The following is a 20042-nucleotide window of genomic DNA, read 5'->3' on the forward strand; positions in this document are numbered from 1 at the left end:
CTGACGTCAGCGAAGGAGAGGACAGGGCTATTTGAACAGGGTGGAATTTGACAGCTTGAGGACTGCGAGCCACCCGAGAGGCCTCTCGGTGCACCAGGCTTTGCCAACCATACGCCTGCTTGTCAGAACAACACATGTCGCCTGCTATGCGATAGTGGAGCTTAAAAAGAATGAGGGCTTCTTAAGGGGAACCTAAATTTAGAGCTCCGAATGTTTAGGTGTCAGTGTTCATTTGAAAGGCCAGACAGCCAGAGCAAAATAAAAGAAGTCGCTGCTTTCAGAGACAGAAATAGGGAGGGGGGAGATTTACGTTCCACAACAAAACACAGCGGAGATCAGCAGTAAAGCTAGTGTATGTTTAACTTTGTTATAGTCAGTCGTGTTTATCAGCATCAAAGTCTAGGAATGCACACGGTTTGTATTTTTAAAATGAAACGGATACCTACATAACCTACATGAAATAAATCGTGGAACAGTAATCTAGGGTCAAGGCATGACATCAGATTTAAGGAGAAGCCACCAATCTTGCTTAACACTCTTAAAACATTGAGGCTGAACTTTGATGCGAGTTTGGCCCTGGAGGCGAAATTTACTGCAGTTGTCCAAGCAATTTGCATCTAAACCACATGTCCAAACTCATTTCACACATCACCACGGGTGCCTCTGAGCATCCATTTTGGGCTCACTGACAACCTGAAAACTGATATTTGCTAATTCCCTAAGTCTGTGTACAGGGGCGTAGGAGACACTAAAATTCTGGGGGGGGGGGGGGGACAGGGACAACCTTGTGGATTTTCCATTGACCCTATACAAATCACCACCCGTTAAACAAATACATTCACATCGTTTTGAAGTGAAATATTGAGAAAAGCAGGCATGTAGTCATAGTTTGCATGTATGCTTTATTGTTGTTTACATTCACATAGTAATCAGACCAAATGTTAAAAAAAATGCATATGAATCTTGCATCTTCATGCACCAAGCAAAAAAGGATGCTGACTTTGGGTGAGGGCGTCATGGTTGTAAGTGCATTATGGCTTGAAAAGTACCTGCTGTTGCATTCCTGGTCTCCAGAAATTTTCAGGCAGCAATAAAAATGTGAAGATAACTTCGGTGATTTACCGCATGCGCGCTAGCGGGTTTTCCCGCTGCGCGCTGAAATTTGAAAATCGCGGCTTTCGTGACAAAGCCAGCTCGTCATGCGCGCAGCGCAGGTAACGCCCATGACGAGCTGGCCTTGTCATCCGCATTGAAGGGGTTAATGATCTTTATCGAGAGAGATCAGAGGTTTGAGTACTGGAAGTTTTGACTCATGGTAAGGTAGCCACAGTGGGGTAATATGCCCGCTACAAAGATCGTGTACCACGCAGATCACAAAATGCATATAATGTAAATAGGTCAGTGAGTTACTGTTTTTGTCTGAGAGATTTTTGCTTTTTGCAGTTTATAAGTTAAAATCCTAACACTGAACAGTGAGCTATTAACCGTCATCAAAGAGCTGCATGAAAACTGCAAGGTATAGATTAGAACGTTATGATTTTTACCCAGTCTTTCATTATCCTAAAGTTTGAAAACGGGTTCATTAGGATGGAAATCAATTCTGATTATTAAAGAGAACCCCCAACCATGGTGTTATGTTTTAAATTCTGGGTTTGTGGTTCTTTAGTGTTGCAAAGCCATCTGTGTCCTGGGCACTCCCCAACTTTTTGCTGACTGGTACTGGTGGTAGCTGACTCTGAATGACCCTGGCCTCTGACTAACCAGGCCTAGGGCCAGTGCTATGTTGAAAGAGACACTTATGAATACAGTAAAAACACCTACATACACTAGGGTGCACTAAGGGTTAGGGTACCTCTATGATTGACATGACCTATTGACGTCCCTGGTACATAATAGGGCATGGGGATTGAAACTACCTTTTAGTCCCTAGTATATATTAGGGCATAGTGGTTTAGAGGCCAGAACCCCTTCCTGCTCTTGCATGTGTGCACGGCTGTAGCCTGAGGTCAGTTTAAAAGCAGGCCCGTGTTGGAGGACTGCTTTTAAAATGCAAATTGTGCCCAATCTTGACTTTTGGGTTTAGGGCACTTACAAATTGATAAACTACAATGTTGGGGTATATTAGGTATCCCCAGGGGTTCCCCTAGGTGTACTAGGGGTTAGAGGTCAGGTATCTACACGGAGAGCCCTCATAAAATGAGTGTTATATGCCCTGGGTTTAGTGAAATTGCACATTTCACTGCCTACATTGTAGTATAGTGCTTCCCAAAATCGGCTTTTGTGCTAGGAGCACTGTGAAGTGAGGATCTGCAATATTTTGATATAATCAGAACCCCTAAAGTCTTTCCTATGTATTCTAGGGGTAGGGGTCCTGTAGGTATAAGGTGGATCCTTATACAGGCCCTGGTATTGGAGAAATTGGCCAGTTAATTTTTCCATTGCAGATCCCCAGCCCATAGGTTAACATTGCAAGAGGTTATTAATTAATAACTGGGGAAAGGAAAGCCATACAACTAGGATTAAAGTACTCAGAAGAATGTTAATGATAAATGCAACAATGTGGTATTGTTGAATTTATTCTAAAATGTACAGACAAGAAGTTATAAGATTTTCTTGTCTGCAAGCCACAATTCAGCCCTTAGTGCCCTGCCTTGATTTGTTAGAGGTAAATGGATTGGACTGGCTGTTTGAAGAGGTGATAAATGACCCCTGGAGTTAGGTGGCCTGTCTGAGAGTAGAGGCTGCTGGGCAAAGGAACGCCAGAGCCAGGGGGAGTGGTAGTAAACAATGCTCTTCAAGAGAAGGAGACAAGCTGGAAAAATCACTTTCATTTACACCTCTCCCACAGCCGGATGGGGGGATTAAGGAGGAATTCCCAGATGTAAGGGGAGTGGACCTAGGTATATGAAGCCATCCTGTAGGCTGGTTGAGTTAGGTCTGCTCCCTCTGCTGGAAAATCAGCCATGGTGAATTTTGGAGAAATGATGCTCTCTTTGGCAAAATAATGCCCCACTTTAGAGGATGTGGTCATACCCTGGAGCATTGCCCTGTACCTCATTGGACAGGAGTGTCCTCCTTCTTGACCCAGAGAACTTGGAATAAGTATCTGAAAGTGACAAAGCCTCTCAGATGATGCTGCTTCAAACTTGGGAGAAGAAGGGTCCCTGCTGAGGGGTTTGATTTGAACCAACCAGGCTCTGGACTGAAGATTGTGCCTGTTGCACAATCCGGAATTACAGTCCTATGGACTACCTTGCTTCAAAAGGACTAAAGAGTGGACTCCCTGCACGCTGAAGTTTAACAGAGCTAACCTGGCCCACCAAGAATCCTTAGCGGTACAAAAGGGGGTTGTGATGGACGGAGCATCTGAATCAATCAAACACTCACACCCAGTCAAAAAATCTGGGTTTAATCCATCACCGTTCTTTAGCCCACTCTGCCACCCCAGTTCAGACATGGCTATATGCAAATCAGTCTGACCCTGTGCCTCATGGGAACAGTCCAGCCCGAACTGCCAAGCCATGTCTTCCCTGGACCAGAAACAAGCTTCCGAGGACCGGTTTCTGGCATTCCAGCCGTCTTCAGCCCGGCTTGCTTGAATCCAGTGGCAAAGTGAGCAAGGGACTCATGTCTGAGCATACCCTGCCACACTTATGGCGGCCAAAAGCGGTACAAAAGGGGGTGGTGATGGACGGATCACCAAGAATCCTTAGCCTGGAGAACTACCATTGAATTTGAAAGGGTTTTGTCCAAGTGGATTGTGGTAACTGAAGTCCATTTCAAGGACCATCTTGGAGATTCCAGACCCGTGGAGTAAGATTTGGACACTTTGAGACCCTTTGGAAAACTTCAGGAAAAAGTTCCAGAGGTTTGGAGAAGTTTGGAGCAACTTTGGTAAAAAGCTCTATAAGTGGACCGACTCACTCTGGTCAGCCAAGCCGACAACCATCAACCATGAGTTGGCCTGCCGTCCAGGTTCTTCCGGCTGAAAAGCTCCAGGGGTCTGACTTCGAGAGTTTGATCGGGCATAGGTAGAAACCCAAGTTGGCGAACCCTCACTGAATCCGGCCTAGTGAAAAGCATTGATGGACCCTGCAAGAAAAAGCTCTGCAAACATTTCTGATTCCGAACTTAGAAAAGGTGACCGGTCCAACCATCAGAGCCAAGCCACCCACCATCAACTGTGTGCCAGCCTGCATCCCTAGCTCGTACCGCTGGAAAGCTCCGCAGGTTGGACTTCCATAAGTTTGACTGGGAGTTCATTGCAAGACAAGCTGGTGAACCCTCACCGAATCAGGGGTGGCTGAGAGCTTCGACGGACCCCGTGAAGAAAAGCTCCAGAAAAGTTTCTAAGTCAGAAGATAAAAACTTTGACCGAGACCTACCGCAAGGAGTAGCCCCTGCAGGGCTTCATCGTGGTCAGCCTGAAACTTTGACTTTGAGAAGGTCCAGCATGACCAGATGTACCAAAAGGGGACATACGTGTCTATGTGCTATATCGTGCAAAAAATGTTAAAAGTCATATTCCCGTTTCCCTGCATTGGACTTTTCTAATTTTAAAGAAAATACTATTTTTTAATTTTATAAATTGGTGTTGGATTTTTATTGTTTTGTGTCTTAATTATTTACCAAATAGGTGTCTTTAAATGCTTTACATACCTGCTAACAGCCAAGCTAGCAAGGGATGAGCATGAGAATAATTTTCAAAGACTGGTATGGAGCTATATATTGAGGTAGTGTCCTTATTGCCGGGGACAGATATACATTTGCCCCTACTATTAACCCACTTTCCAACATCCAGACCAAGCACTCTTAAACAATACTGTCTACAAGTATGGATGACATGTGACTCCTACACCCTGTAGTTTTATTTAACATTACCTATACACAGATTTAAACACCTATGATTGACTGCCTCTGTGTGGTGTGAATGATGTAAAGTGTTGACACCCTGCACTGGTATGAGTGGCGCTATATAACTAATTGAATGCTTCTGAGAGAGTAGGTATGGAGACTTGGGCAGCACTATTAAAGGGTGGTAGTGAGTGAATCTGTGTCGGAGCTGAGTTGTTGAATACCAAGGCTGTCTTTCTGATTTCATCTCCTGCCTCCTTTATCCACCAACATACTCTCCCTCCACATTATCTCACTCTTCCAGGTACTTTCTCATCTTTGCTTTCTCCTTATTCTCTGTTTTTCTTATTCCTCCTTCTGCCAACAACTCTTGATGCCTTTCTCTTGTTCAGTTTTACAGTCTGATGGTTTAAATAATGTACCGGTCTCTAACAAAGAATACAGTTCGCCTCACCTGCAGACACTAACTTAAATTAGGAATCATTAGCTTGCAGCCCACAAAGGAAATGCCAGAGTGGCTATTCCGGCCCTTTCTGCATTGTATATCCTTGCTGAAGAGCAGATACACCCTTTTCTCTCCTTTCTGCAAGACATAAGGATCCTAGCCTTCTGCCTTCCCTATGGAAGGGAGAAGTGTGCGTGGCGATCGGTCTCTCCGAGTGCCAGGGAACCGCCCACCATTGGAATATGGCGGGCAGTAATACAGTCATAAATGGTGGTAGGACTGTCAACGATGCGGTGATGTGGCAGTCCCACCACCATTATAATCACCCCCTGAGTTTAATGTGCATGCAAATCCAACATTACCAACCCCTGGTAAGTTGCACTACTAGTGCTGAACAAGTCCAATGGAGGTACCAATGGGTGCGGTGGACTGGCCCCAAGGGTCTTGTCACCTCAGTGACAGAGTCACTGTCGCTCTAGTGTGTGCTTCTTCGTATGCCTGCTCGCAAGACTGGAGATGAACTGCATGGATTGTGGTGGATAGGCCTTCAAGGTTAACCCACACTTGCCACGGTTAGGGTCCACCTGCTGGTGCTAAGACACCAGGGCTTCTAAGGTCTTTCGGGCCTTTTAAGGTGTAGCATCGGAATGAGCTCTGTCAGGAGTGTGGACTGGTGGACTGGTCATGAAGGCTGAAAATGGAGCTCCAGTTCCAAATTTGGCAGGTCTGGCCAGAGTGCCACACCCTGTCCCCCACTGAACACCATACTACCCCACCGAGTTAAACTGGTACTGCCTTCAGCTACAACCCAATTGTGCTGAGACTCAATTCAAATTATGCATTGGACAAGAGTAACATGCTGCCTGAAAAAAAGTAACAACACCCTGTAAAAAGCAAACACTGAATGCAAGGATGAGCAAAGCATGTGAAATGTAAGCAGGAACAACAAGGTTACCTTAAATGTTTTAAACTCATTATTCTGAAATCAGTAAGTGATTTTATCTGAAAAGCTTTGGACATGACTACAGGACTAGGAATGGCCGGTTCAATGTCCATTGCTTATATCATTATAAAATATAAGCAGTTTGGTTTAAAAAAGACCAAATCCCTCAACACAGAGCTGTGGTACACATTTTATGGGCTAAAATAATTAAAACAGTTGAAAACGCTCATATTAAACGTTTTCCAGTCCACCCCTCAACCAGGTATTGCAGTCCCTTTATGAATGGTGCACTTAAAGCAATGTTGTTCAAAGAAAGAAGATAAAAAGAAAGTAGCACTTAACTGGAAAACTCTGTAAAGCATCGCTAAGGTGCATGGGTGTAAATAACAATCTGGCCTATCTGCTGGCCACTCTGTATTGCTTCATTTGGTTATTTAATAATTTTTCTTATTTTTATACTTTGTTCTCTCCGTCCCGAGGTTGTACTTTGGAATAGAACCCGGTCAGAAAATTAGGACATTTCCAGCCAAAGTGTTCTGCTCATTTTTGGATCCATTTCACGGGGAACAAATAAAGAAAATGAGAGGTAAGAGAGAGTATGTAACAGCTGTCTTTTGAAATCCACACATAAAGATAAGCGACACAGCGACAGAAAGAGATGGAGGAATAAGGAGAGAGAGAGGTAGGAGGAGGGAAGCTACCAGAGGCTGAGCAGGAGAAGCGGACACTGCCCTTGCCTTTTCTGGGAATGACGGAAAAGAGACAAGAGTTTTTTCCCTTCTCTGCCCTTCCCAGACTGGCCAAGCCTTACGGCAGAATAACAAAGGGCAGAGGGCGGGTGGCCTCTTTGACTGCAGGCAGGTGAATCACACGTCAAGTACAGGGCCATTAGGTAGCGCTTTCGTGCGCTAATGGCCCTGTGCATAACAGAAGGGAGAGGGGAAATTCCTTTGTCCCCCCACCCTTGTCCCCCGTATCCCCCCCACTCCAAAATCTGGGGGGGGGGATATGTCCCCCACGTCCCCCACAGTTCCTACGCCCATGTCTGTGTATGTCCATTTTTCAGATCCAAAATTAGAAAGCCAGCTTTGCTGCATCTCACCAATTATTGTGACTAAATACCTCGAAACGTGTGCCCGCAGTTCTTGTGTATTTCTTTATTCACCCATCACAAAGGCTATCATTATTTTATATCTCCCTCTGGCCCCATATACCATGATGCTAATAGAAGGGACACAGTACAAGTATTTCATATATATTTTGATTCTTTCTCATTGTTTTCCCACCTGAATGTCATTTCTTACTGCATGATGCAATGGATTATAAATCCCTATTTATAATCCATTGCAGCATGTGGTAGGAAAATGAAAGTCCCGCCTTTTTCCTCCGCTTAACTCAACTGTCTACATTGGCATCATTTTGCTGTTCAGGCACTCATTCTCACAATAACTTACCAATATCTTACAATGTCTTTACTCCAATCTATTGTGCTTCCACTTTTCCTTACACTACTTTATTTCTTTGCTTGTTCTATTTCACAGCTTCAATCCATCAGATAACTTGCTTTGTGGTTGAGAAATAGGGTGACCAACTGGCATGGGTGCAAATTCAGGACAGTGAGTGTAAAAATTCAGGACAAAAATTCAGGACTTGAGGTCAAAATTCAGAACAAAACTTTGGGACAAAAGGTAAGTTTTACAGACACATCAGAGGAGGTAGCACAATAGTATATAAGCAAATAGACAACCAACATAAGTACAAGTCAAAATAAGTTTATATTAGGTTGAGACAATTGTGCACTTCACAGTTTTTTGCACAGCTTTGAGCAACTGTGCAGGTCTTTTTGTATCGTGATCTATTTATATGGTTACTGCACTGGGTGGTCCAATCTGATATTTCGTTTACAGTTCATGGTCCTGAGAAGGCATGTTCGGTGACCGAAGTGGTCGGGATGATCTGCTCGGATAGACTTTGTTACTAGCATCTCATATCTGAGTGCCATTGTCAGATGTAAAGCAGCACACTTAGAATGCAGCTAATTGGTACCTGCAGTGCTGGACTAGAATGCTGTTTTCACACTCACTTCTCGTACTTGGTATGATTTGCTTTTGTTGGTATTTAGTAGTGCATGCTGGTGAGTTGCACTTGAATTGAAGCTCGTGCTTATCCGGCCGAAAAAAGCCTTTGTCATCAAATAGGACACCAAGATATTTCTAGTCCTTTACACATTTTTGTTATTGAACTTGTTAAAAACACACTTAACTTTTTCTGTATTCAATTTCTTACAGCCATGACTTTAGTTTTTTTTAAAATTTATTTTCTTGAAGTTGTTTATCGGGTAGCTGAAGAGTTTGTCAATAAGATGCTGTAGGCCAACATTGTCCGCGTACAACAAATTAGAAATGTGTAAACATCCTAACTTAGGGGCACAAGAATTTACCTCATTCAGAACTGGGGATATGTTGGTCAAAAATAAATGAACTATGTGCGGTGCCGGCACAACCCTTGATTTAGGCCCTGATTGGTATATATTTTCTTCGATAGAGAAATGCCATCACTGATTTATATTCATATCCAGGTTTCAGTGTAGAGCATCTGTATTGCTTTTAAAAGGAATGGAGGTATTGCTGTTAAAAAGCATGGAGGTATGCCCAAAAATAACATTCCAAAGAAGCTTGCGTTGCACACAGTCGAATGTGTACTTGAAATCAATAAAGCACAGATCTGTTGGTCACTTGTTGCCATCTTGTCGATTGTAATCGAGTGCCAAGATATTTGTGGATATGTCTGTACTTTGTGGAAAGCCATTCTTTAGAAGGGTGAAGAGCAGGTTATTTTTGGGGTGTTGCTGGTCCTCTCCTTTCAAAAAGCGGGCTATTTATAGAACCCTTCCAAGATTGCAGGGCACTGTTTAAAACCCTCATCATTTTATTAGCCCAGAAAGTAGGGTTAAAGTGAGATTCATTTTATACAGGCCTGTTCTGGTGGGGCTTGTGTGTGACCTCATGGTCACAGGTTCTAATCCTGGAGGGTCCATTCATCCTTATGAAATAGATCAAATAAATGCCACTTTTTTTTACAAGTTTAATTTATTTGCATAGTTAATTAAAACCATTGCAATATAAAAAATATACTCATTTAAAAACTGTCATCTACATAATTAAAACTCTTGTGTTTAAAAAGACGTATAGTCTAAGTTCCCAAATCCTATACTCAGAGTGTTCACAGACCTCTTGCTCTTATGCAAGTGCTATTTCTAGTTAGGTTCCTATTGTCGGTATTTCTGGCATCTTGCTGCCGCACAGTCTCAGTTATTTTACTGGTCTACAGTTCAATTGTGGGTCGCTCGGTTCAAAACATGCTAGCAGAGCTTGCCTCCTGGTGCGGATCCCTTGTTGATTGAAAGGTTGTTTCAGAAATTTCTTTTGTTCCATTGTAAGTTCTCTACAGGAGCATAGTAGGTGCAGCATGTCTTCCTGAGCCGATCCACATAGACGGCACGCAAAGCCAGCTTGCATCCGAAGCCAGGGAGGAAGATGCTCGGCACAAGGGAGCAGTCTTAGCCTATATTTCATAAAAGCAATTTTTAGGTCTCGCTACAACGAACGCGCTAAGCGCGTTCTCGCAGCGAGAACTATAGTCGGCATCGCAGCCGAAAAACGACGAGGGGAGACAAGAGCTGCCCGCGCACCCAGCATTCCCTATGGCGGCATCGGATTCCGATGCGCGCCTTCCGATGGGGTCGCGCGCGTGAGCTTCTACCATAGACAGCTCACTTGACGTCGCGCGGCCCAATCCGAAGGCGCGCGTCGGAATCTTCCTCTGCCCCCCTCTTGTTTTTGTTGTCACAGGCTGGGTTAAGCCCGGGGTACCTTGCACTACTATTCCATTGAAGGCATCGGGGTGTGTGGTGCCCGTAACCATACTTGTGCATCACACCCCGTCGTGTAGAGCAAAGCTGAGGTGGAACTGTCCGGCGCCACCTTAACTCTCAGCCTGCACCTGGTTGGTTTCAATTTGCGTCAGTTTATGGGATCCGGGGCTCCTGATCCAGAGACGCGAAGGGAAGAGACTGCAGTACCTGAGCACCACGGGAACGGAAGTGCTGCAAGGGAGCCGCTCGTGGTCCCCGAGCACCCGGGCCTGAGGAGGGGCAACGCTGGGCGAACAGCAGGACGAGAGTAGCAGGGAGACCGCTGAGGAGGAAGCACCAGTGCAGGAGAGGGGCCCCAGCAGACCCACCGCCCCCCTCCCCAGGAGAGCACCGCAAAACTTGCACTGCAGAGAGTGAGAGCATCTCTCATCATTCAAAAACCCCATCGGGAGGGGGCGTCTCCGGCAGCAATTGTCTCTGAGAACTCCCCAACACTAGCACTGCTAAGGGAGAGCATCTGCCGACCTCCAAACCTACGTAAAAAGAAAGGCCCACCCGGTGGGAGCGCCCGGCAGCATCCGTATGGAGAGCAACCAGCACCGACCTTTGCGGTGAGAGCATCCCCAGAGAGCATCACTGCTGCGCTCCTCCCTCAGCCCCGCCCCACTCCCTTCACCTAAAAGTTGAGAACACCGCCGGGAGACGGAGGTCCTGCAGCAGCACTGCAGACGAGCCCCCAGGACAGCCCCTCCAGGCGAGTGCAAGCACTCCGGCACTAATACTGCGGGGGGAGCATCACCCGGAGAGAGCCCCCCCCTTACCCCAGCAGCATCAGAGAGCCCCAAGACAGCGGGCATCACCGGCAGCGCTTGGGTGAGAGCCCAAAACACCCAGCTGTGGAAAAACCCCCTCTCTGCCCTTCATTGCCAGCACTGCGGTGTGGGTCCTACCCCATCCCCCCACGATAGAGAGCACGCACGGTGCAAGCTTGAGAAGCATCCCGGAGAAGGAAGAGCCTATCAGGAAACCTGACAAAGGAAGTGATACCCTCCCACCCCCAAGACTGTACACTCCTCTCCCAAAACACTAGCAAGGACTTTTTAGGGGACCACCCTCTGACGACCGGTCTCGCGCTGCCAGATGCAATGATGTCATAGTCGGTATTGCAGTACAGTGGGTTCTGCTTTGGCTAATTAAAGAAATGGACCCTTGCCCACCCTTTCCGCTCGTTCTCTACTTCTCCTTCCAAGTTCCATGTTTACTTTAAAAAAACAAAAACAACAAGTTTGCCTGTTTTCTTTTTTCTTACCCATCCGACTCGAATCAGTAACTCAGAAGAAAAAAAAAGCTCCCACATCTTTTAACTTTTTTGTTGTCACGCATTCTAATTTCTGTGGTAAAGTTATGATGTAGTGACACAGGAGAAAGGGGCCTGGGTGCCAGCGGGTAGGTCCTTTCTGGTTTAACAGTATGGTACAGAGTGTTATGTTTAAGCAAACTAAATTGAAGAAATACAACCTTGCCCCCCCCTTTCCTTCCGTTGTCTCCTTCCCCACTTAAAAAAACAAAAACAATGCATTTGCCTATTTTCTTTCTACTTACTGATGCTCCTCATGTTTGCAGAGCAGAGCACTGAGTGACGGCGCAATATGCTTCGAAAATGGGTCTCGTTAGGTTTCATTTTATCGACCTCAGGCACATGAAATCCTGGGTTGGCCCTTCTGGTGCTTGTTATGTTTTTGCCATAACCCAAATTGAAGTAGGTTTGTGTGCCTCGTATATGTATTCAGGGTCATCCAGCAGTGGGATCTCTTTGATAGTGCATCCTTGTCCTCCAGCCATGAAAGGAGTTTCACAGTTTTCCACTCTAATTGGTTGTCAGTGTTTCCCAAAGCTGGTTTAGCCCCAAATTATGCAGACTGCTATGTAGAAATTCATCGGCTGGTAATTTGGGGTACGATTGTAGCTCCTTCCACATCTGTTCATTTAGCGTACCACATTCTGCTCTTCGCACTTTGTCCCAAGTGATGATGAAGGCCCTTTGTCCAGCAAGTGATTGTTTCAGAACGCCAAACTCAAGTCTGATTTGTGAAGGTGAAGTGTATTTCGGCAGCCCAAAGATGACCCTATATGCCGTTGTTACTGTGGCATCGAGTGTTTTCACGTCCTTCCCTTTTTGTGCCTCACTGCCATAGGTGATTGTTGGCAGGAGTTTTGCCCGAACAACCTCAACGAGTGGTAAGATCGATGGGCCTGTTAATTTAGAGTTTAGTATTTTTAGGGAAATTGCTAGTTCTATATCTCTGTTCCTTATGCTGTTCTTCTGAGCCACAAACCGGCCGCTTGAATCCAGCTTCACGCCTAGATATTTGTATTCAGTTGTGTCCTCTATTCTGGTATCACCCCAGAACCAGGCAGCAGTTTGACGCCTTTTTTTCCTGACTGTCATTGTTCTTGTTTTACCAAGGGGGATCATCAGATCATTTGCTTGGGAGAAATCCTGCGTCGTGTTTAAGAGATGTTGTAGCCCTACTTTTGTTTTGCTAATCAGGACTATATCAGCTGCATAGAGGAGACAAGGCAATGAAATATCTCCTAATTTCGGGGCATGTGAGTTGCAGCTGGTTAGTAGCGAGACTAAATCAGCAATGTACAGATTGAAAAGGGTGGGTGCTAAAACACAGCCCTGTTTTAATCCTTTTTCCGTGGGTATGTGCCTTGACAGATGCGTTCCATTTCCCAGCTTCATCTGTAGCCACGTGTTCATGTGTAAATTCATTATTAGTTTGAGTAAAGGCTGTGGAAGCCCCCATCTGTGTAGTTTGGACCAAAGTCTGGTGCGGTTGACATGATCAAACGCAGCTTTGTAGTCAATGAAGCATAGAATTAAAGACGACTGTGTGGCCTCAGCCTTATCCATAATCATAGCCATGCTTAGAATTTTTGTCGTTGTCCCGACCGATTTCATGAAGCCAGTCTGTTTTAGAGGAATTACGGATTTTTCTTCGGCCCATGCCTGAAAATCCTCCAATAACAAGCCCGCAAAATATTTAGCTTCATTGTCCAATAGTGCCACTAATCTGTAATTTTGTGGATCCGACTTCTCGCCGGATTTGTAGATTGGGGAGAGGATTGAGCCTCTCCATGAACTAGGCAAAATGTTCAACGTTCTAATTTCTCTGAAGAGTGGATCCAGAGCTTCAGCCCAGAAGATTGCCTCCTGTTTATACAATGCTGGTGGCAGCCCATTTGGGCCAGGTGCGCCTTCTCATCTCCCTTTTCCTATCTGCCGTCTGATGGCACCTGTGTAGTTAGTTTGGGAGTCCTCGGTTTGTGTGTCTGTTACTGAGTTCTCAGAGTCGGCGGGATGGTTTCCGGCACAGGACTTAGGTGTCGTTTGGCAATATACTTCGTCTTGATCTAGTTTACCATGATCTCTCTGGTTGTTGCCTTGATGGAAATGGGACCTGAGATATTTTGCCCATACTTCCTCTGAGATGTAGGAGCAGATTCCATCATGATTGTTATTGATAAATTGATAAATTAATAAATGCCACTGAGTTGGGTAACAAAAAAAATCTGTTATTCAGTGCAATACCCTTGGGTGAACGAGCACTTTCCCAATACATGTGTTATGCTACAGTGCCAGGAGGATGTCATTTGGCCTTGGAGCTCTATTGCATCGACTCTCCAGTGTCACCTTGTGTATTTGACCTTGAGTGAAAATTAGTGTTTCATCCCCATTGGATTGCCTCAAATTGGTTGTTGAGGTTACACTAACTAGCCCAACCTCAGGATTTGCATTTTCTTCTGCAACCTGGGGTGGTTCAGCAGTAGGAGTGAAAGGGTCGTTCACAATGTGCCTTCTTTACACAGTTACACCTCAGAATCTGACAAATGATGCTTTTTGTGCCAGGAGATCTTCTGAAGTTTTTTTACTTCGGGTTTATTGCGGGTGTGCCCTTTATTAACCTCTCTTAGTTGCACCTGATCTCGTTTTTCTCTTGCTATCTTATTAAGGACTAGTTGTATTTTGGTGCGCAGTCTCGGAGTTACTCCTGCCCCAGAGTTATAGGATCGGCAGTGTCCTCCTGCTGTTTGGCTGAAATGCACACCTAAGTAGTGTGCCCATCTTGATTCTGTAATGTTTGAATTGTTTATATTATTTTGGTCATTCACCAGTTTCCAAACATCCATTGAGTTTGCGTTCTTGCTGAGATATAAAGACTTTGCTAAGGTAGCCTGTTCTGACAGCCATTTTTCCTCCCACAAAAGCTTCCTGTAGGTTTTTAGGACTTCACAGGTTTAGTTGGAACACAGATTTATTTGGGTGCTGTCGCAAGTTCTCTGACTTTTGTTGAATTTCTTCTTTGCTACTAAACATGAGAGGAATCAGAAATATGCTTCTTTCTTACTGATTACTAAAATGTTAGTGCCTTCTGTCTGCTTGTGAGGAAAATACACTTTTCCGTTTCTTGTCAAGAAGATGGGACTGTTCTTATACCAAATACAAATATACATAACGTTAAATGTTACAATTTCATATGAATCAACTCGTAAGGAACACTAATTGTATTATGTGCTGAAAATGAAAGGCTCGAAACGTGCTCTGCACATCACGGTCCAGCAGTATAGTGGCAGGGTACCCTAAAGCTGTTTTCATTGGTCCTATAATAACAGTCCTGCAGTGGACCAGTGAGCTCTAGGATTGGCTCATGGCTTTCAAGCCAATCCTAGATAGCTTTGTTTGTTCTCAGCAACTTTTGGTCATTCAAAGGCTGATGATTACACCCAACAGAAGTGAAAATTACGGACAAATGGCGTCCGTAAAAGAATCCTTCACGGACAACGGACAGACGGCTAAAATCACGGACTGTCCGTGAAATTTACGGACAGTTGGTCACCCTATTGAGAAAGAATAACAAGTGATAAACAGCGACTGCACCAGATAATAACCCACCTACTGCCACCCAGTCCAGCTCCAACTATATGGAACTCTAGAGAATAATATTCTATCCATTTGTCCCATACTTTATGACATTTTTGGGGACAACCTCTGCTGGCATACGTGGCTTTTTTAGCTACCATGTCCATGCCTCATTTCCATTCCTGCAGTGTACAAGGGACACTCCCCTGACCCACAGTAGTGAGCTACGTCTCTCTTAGCCACCACAAGGCTGAGACCGCAAAACAGTCAATGTCATTAGGGATCCCCAGGAGGAGAAACTTAGGGTCTAGTGGAATTTGTACTGAGAACATGTCGCTAATTGCCTTAGGGATTTCCCTCCATTAAGTATGTATTTGGGGGCAGCTCCAAATAGTATGGAAGAAGAATCCTCATTATCTTTACACTTCAAACAGTGTGTGTTTTGAGCCCTCTCTATGGCATGAAGGGTGGGAGGTCTACAGAGGTGCAACTAGAGCCAAATTTCGGGGGGGCTACTAAAAATTTCAGGGAGGGGCTGATTCTTCCAGCGATATGCAGAGTGGAGATGCAGGAGCTCTAAGAAGGGGTGAAACCACAACAAAGCCTTGTTAGAAAGTAAATGGTCTTTTAAAGACCTGTGAAGTACTCTGGAGCGGCTGTGTGTGTGCCCGGGAAGCTGTCTCAGCCGGGCTGACACATACGGCGGGGGGGGGCTGAAGCCCTTTGAGCCCAATGGGCATTGCGCGCCTGGAGGTCTCTGTGTCAGTTTCTTGGTTCCCCCAGCTCCTCGTGTGTGAGCGCTTCCTCTGCTTTAACACCCTTCGACTGGTACCCTTCTAAGTCTGAGGATATCATTGGGCCTTCCGGAGTACCCTGTCTCTGCCACAGCATGTCTGTGTCTCTTTCCGGTTGTTGGAAAACTTTCCTCCTGTGTCGTCATTTGTTCTTTGGCCAGGCACCCTCCACAGCATAGGTGCGGTAGCATGGCTCTCCTTCCCAGCATCCCAACATTCTGGGGCACTCTTCCAACCAGGTCCAGGCTTCTCCCATTGTCAGGAAAAAAAGGTTATCCCTGGAATAGCAATACAAAAATAGAGAGGGACCCCTTAAAGCTATCAAGGGAATTGAGGTACTTATACCCACGAAAACTGGATTCCCTTGACCCAACATTCAAGAAATAGTTTAAATACAGTGGTTGACAATACACTAAAATATTGAATACTGTTTTCTATATGTTACAATAGCACTTTATTATTAAAAAATGCTTTGTACAAATGTCATTGTGCACAAGATAAAAACCACCTAAAGCTACACAATTACAACACGATAAAACAAATCCTTGCTTTATCCATTAAAAACATATATTTCACATGAAAAATGGTTACTAACACATACCAATTATGACCAGCATAATCGAGACAAAAACAGATGTAAGACACAATGCTTGTCAAATACAAATGTACATCAAATCAGATTCAAAGACACTGTGCTTAATACAATGATTCAATCCGTATTTAACACGTTTGTGTCAGTCCTTTGGATTGTACTCTCAACAGTGTCCATGGAATAGGACTTTATGCTTGGCTGGGAACATGAGCATGTATTGTCGCTGGAGGTCCTACAGTCTAGCTTTCACCTCATCAAAGGTGCATCTCTGTTTCTGTACCTTCCTAGTGTAATCAGGAAATATAAGGATTCTAGAGTTGTCATGGTGCACTTCCACCAACCTGTGTCCCTCTATAAGGACCATATCTCGAAAGTTCAGGAGTTGTGCAATCACAGTCCGAGGAGGGCCCCAGAAGAGGGTTTGCCCCAATGTACGACTCACCCTTTCTATAACAAAACAGGGAGAGAATTTGTCCTCAGGGAGGATAGAACATAGCCATTTATCCAGAAACTGCACCATGCCAGGCCCTCAACGCCTTCAGGAAACCCTATGAGGCGTATATTGTTCCATCAAGCATGGTTTTTGGTATCTTCCAGTCTCATCAGCACAAATTTGGAGGTGGTCTGAGTCTCATTTCGTCTTTGCAGAGACTTTTGACTGTGTCTTCCAGTTCTGAAATCTTGGACTCTGCAGAGGAGACTATTTCCGACATGTAACATAGATCCTGGCATTACGGAGAAATGCCTGAGCGTACTTTGCCTACCCTTTCTTCTAATGCCTTCCGGGAAACTGTATCATCAAGAGGAGGGTGGCGTTATCAGGCAGTCTCCGGCGGATGTGGTAACCACAGTTGCATATTGATCAAGTCACCCCTGGTGGGTGGATTTTGAGTCCTTATCTTTAGCCTTTGGCCCACTTGTTCACGTCCTCTTATTTGTGAAACAGCACCACAGGGTAGACGAGGCTCCAAGCAGATATCAGGCAGTAAAATCAGTGCTCAAGGCCCGGGCTAATTAGCATGAACTTTTTTGGGCTCCGATAACCTCCACCAGCTCTTCACGCCATCCCTCTTAGGATTGCTGGGTCCTTATGGCTGTTCTACGATCATTTCCCCCATAGGTAAATTAGTTCTTGGGCCCCCAGGGAAATGGCAGAGAGAGGGAACAGGTGTCTCCTCTGTGTCACTTGCGTGAGTCTTCTCGCACTCTCTCTGGTGCAATTTCACCAGTGTCACTGATCACTGTCTTGCACCTACCTTACCAAGCATTCTCAGCTTATCTTGGTCTTCAGGATACCCCTGCAGGGGCAGGCGTGTTCCGGACCAGAGGAGGAGGGAATCCAACCAAACTGTCCAGCCATGTAGGCCCAATACTTCACGTGCTTCCCCATCGAATGCCCATTGCTGGTCTGGATACACTGAATTAGAGGTATCCAGGCAAGTGACAGTGTGTTTATGCAGCTCCCACAGTTGTCCTCAGTTGCCCCCAGGCTTTCCTTCATCCCCTGGCTCGTCGGGCCTGCACTCGGCAGGCAGGGGGAGTGAGGCAGAGCAGGGAAGGGAGGCCATGGGCGGCAGGGCGTGGACCAGGCCTCTTTAGCAGGCTCCTAGAACAGCAAAGGCCACGGCATCTCCTACCTCCCCACTGCGGCTTCATGAATCATGCTCCATCAGGCCATGCTGGTCCAGGAAGGTGCCCTCTGCCTTTAGAGCAGGGCGCCAGGCCCCGGGTCGCAACCAGGGCACAGAAGCAAAGGAGGTCATGGACCGTAGTTGGCAGCCTCCGAAATTGGGCACCCACCTCATCGAGCTCATCCGCACCAGGCTCACCAGCACATCATCAGTCTCCTCTTCTTCCCCCACGGAGCTCCCGATGGGGCAACAGACCAGCTTGGATATCGCACCATCTGGGCAGGGCGGGGCACCGGTCTCGCACCGATTCCCAGCCGCACAGGACTCTCAACTTCATATGGTGGCAGAACTGACCTTCAGCTACGAACAGGGTAGTCCCCATTAGCAGGCAGCAGTGGCACTTGACATCGGCTCACCTAGCGTAGCGATGGCCATAGTAAATAGAAGATTGTTGTGGGCCAGCTTGTAGCTTGCTTACAACGCGTCTAGTTTAATCGCCATCTTTACCACTGCCAAGGCAGAGTGAATTTTTTACTTTTTCTGTGGGGAGTCCCCCTCCCCCGATATGCCAAGTAATCAACTTAAATGAACTGCTGGAAATGTATTCTAATATTGAATTGTGCATAAAATCCCATGAAACAATATTGTGGTTTGCCCATTTGCAACTATTCAGTGAGTAATCCAGTTAGATTGAGCAAAAGTAGTATGAGATCAGTAGCCTCGGAGCACTAGGATCAACACAGCAGCAAAGAATAATGATTCCAGGCTAGCCTCACCCTATATATAATAATGGATTGTGGGTATTACACCAGTCACTGTATCTGGGACCACGAGCAGCCTGTGCAGAGAGTTACGCCGCAAGGATTCCCCAGAGACCCTTTATACATCCAATCAGTCCAGTATATGGCTGGGATTAAAGTTGAGCAGAAAACATTCTGCCAGCTTGCTTAAATCTAGAACATAAAAGGTAAAGGAGATATAGGTAAGTGGTGGCCACAGCTTCACATATTTCATTGCTTGTCCTTAATCAGCATTTAAGCTGTTTGAAGCCATTACGATAAAAATAAAAAGGACAATTAGGGTGAGGAAGCAGTCGTCCCTGCTAGCCATGGCTGTTACTCCTTAACAGGGGAGGTGTTGGGGGAACACCACGGTCTCCAGATAATCTGGCCTTACACTACTCACACATATCGGTGCGGTCGCTCCCAGCCCATGAGGACCAGGGGGGCAGGCACTGCGCCTCAGCAAATCCTGCATGACTTTCACTGGTGCCCCTGTGCCACTCTTATTTTGTGCCCCAGGGGGAAATGAACTCCGTTGTGGCCTCATGCGTTCTTCTTGATCTGCCAGCCGAGATTTTCACAGAAGTACAGGGACAGGGGCATGATGGATGGGCACCTCTAACATCCCCTCCACAGGAAGGTAAATTCGATGCAGATGGGTCGCATTGATTCAAAATTGGCAGTGGGAGTAGGAATCAGTTGCAATCAACCGCTGAGCAGGCATATGCAATCCTCAGCCAGAGCACCTCGATCACCGCGCTCCCACCCATCCAGCTAGTACTGAATCTAGCCGATCATTGTTTTCTTAACACCTGCAGGGATAACCCAGGATTGCGGTAATCCGAAGGAGCCTCTATAAAATGCAGCTGCCATGCTAGGTGGTTAAACCACGCCCAGACATGGGAACACTGATAAATACAAGAAAGGAGTGGACCGTTGTAAGATACTAATGACAGGCAGGCAGATCAGGGGAATGCGGCACAATAGAGAATACGAAAATATCCTGCCTGTATTACTTTTAGTTGTCGGAATCTCTCGCCATCTTAACAAAGCTCACTAGGACTCCTAAGGAAGCCAAGTAACAACAATGACTGTCAACGCAGCTACAGTACATGCACATACGTTACACAAGAATCCAGAAACTAGAAAACATCATAAATGTCATCATGTTTATTGTCAATATTGAACACAAAATAATTT

General features: G+C 45.7%; 1 protein-coding gene across 4 annotated transcripts in view; it reads right to left on the bottom strand.

The window, feature by feature from the left end:
* MYLK4 (myosin light chain kinase family member 4) overlaps positions 1 to 20042 on the bottom strand; it is a 997611-nt gene that overhangs the window by 359659 nt on the left and 617910 nt on the right. The gene's annotated exons all lie outside the window — the stretch shown is intronic.

The sequence above is a fragment of the Lissotriton vulgaris genome, chromosome 4_1 (assembly GCF_964263255.1).
Source record: "Lissotriton vulgaris chromosome 4_1, aLisVul1.2, whole genome shotgun sequence".
Taxonomy (NCBI): Eukaryota; Metazoa; Chordata; class Amphibia; order Caudata; family Salamandridae; genus Lissotriton; species Lissotriton vulgaris.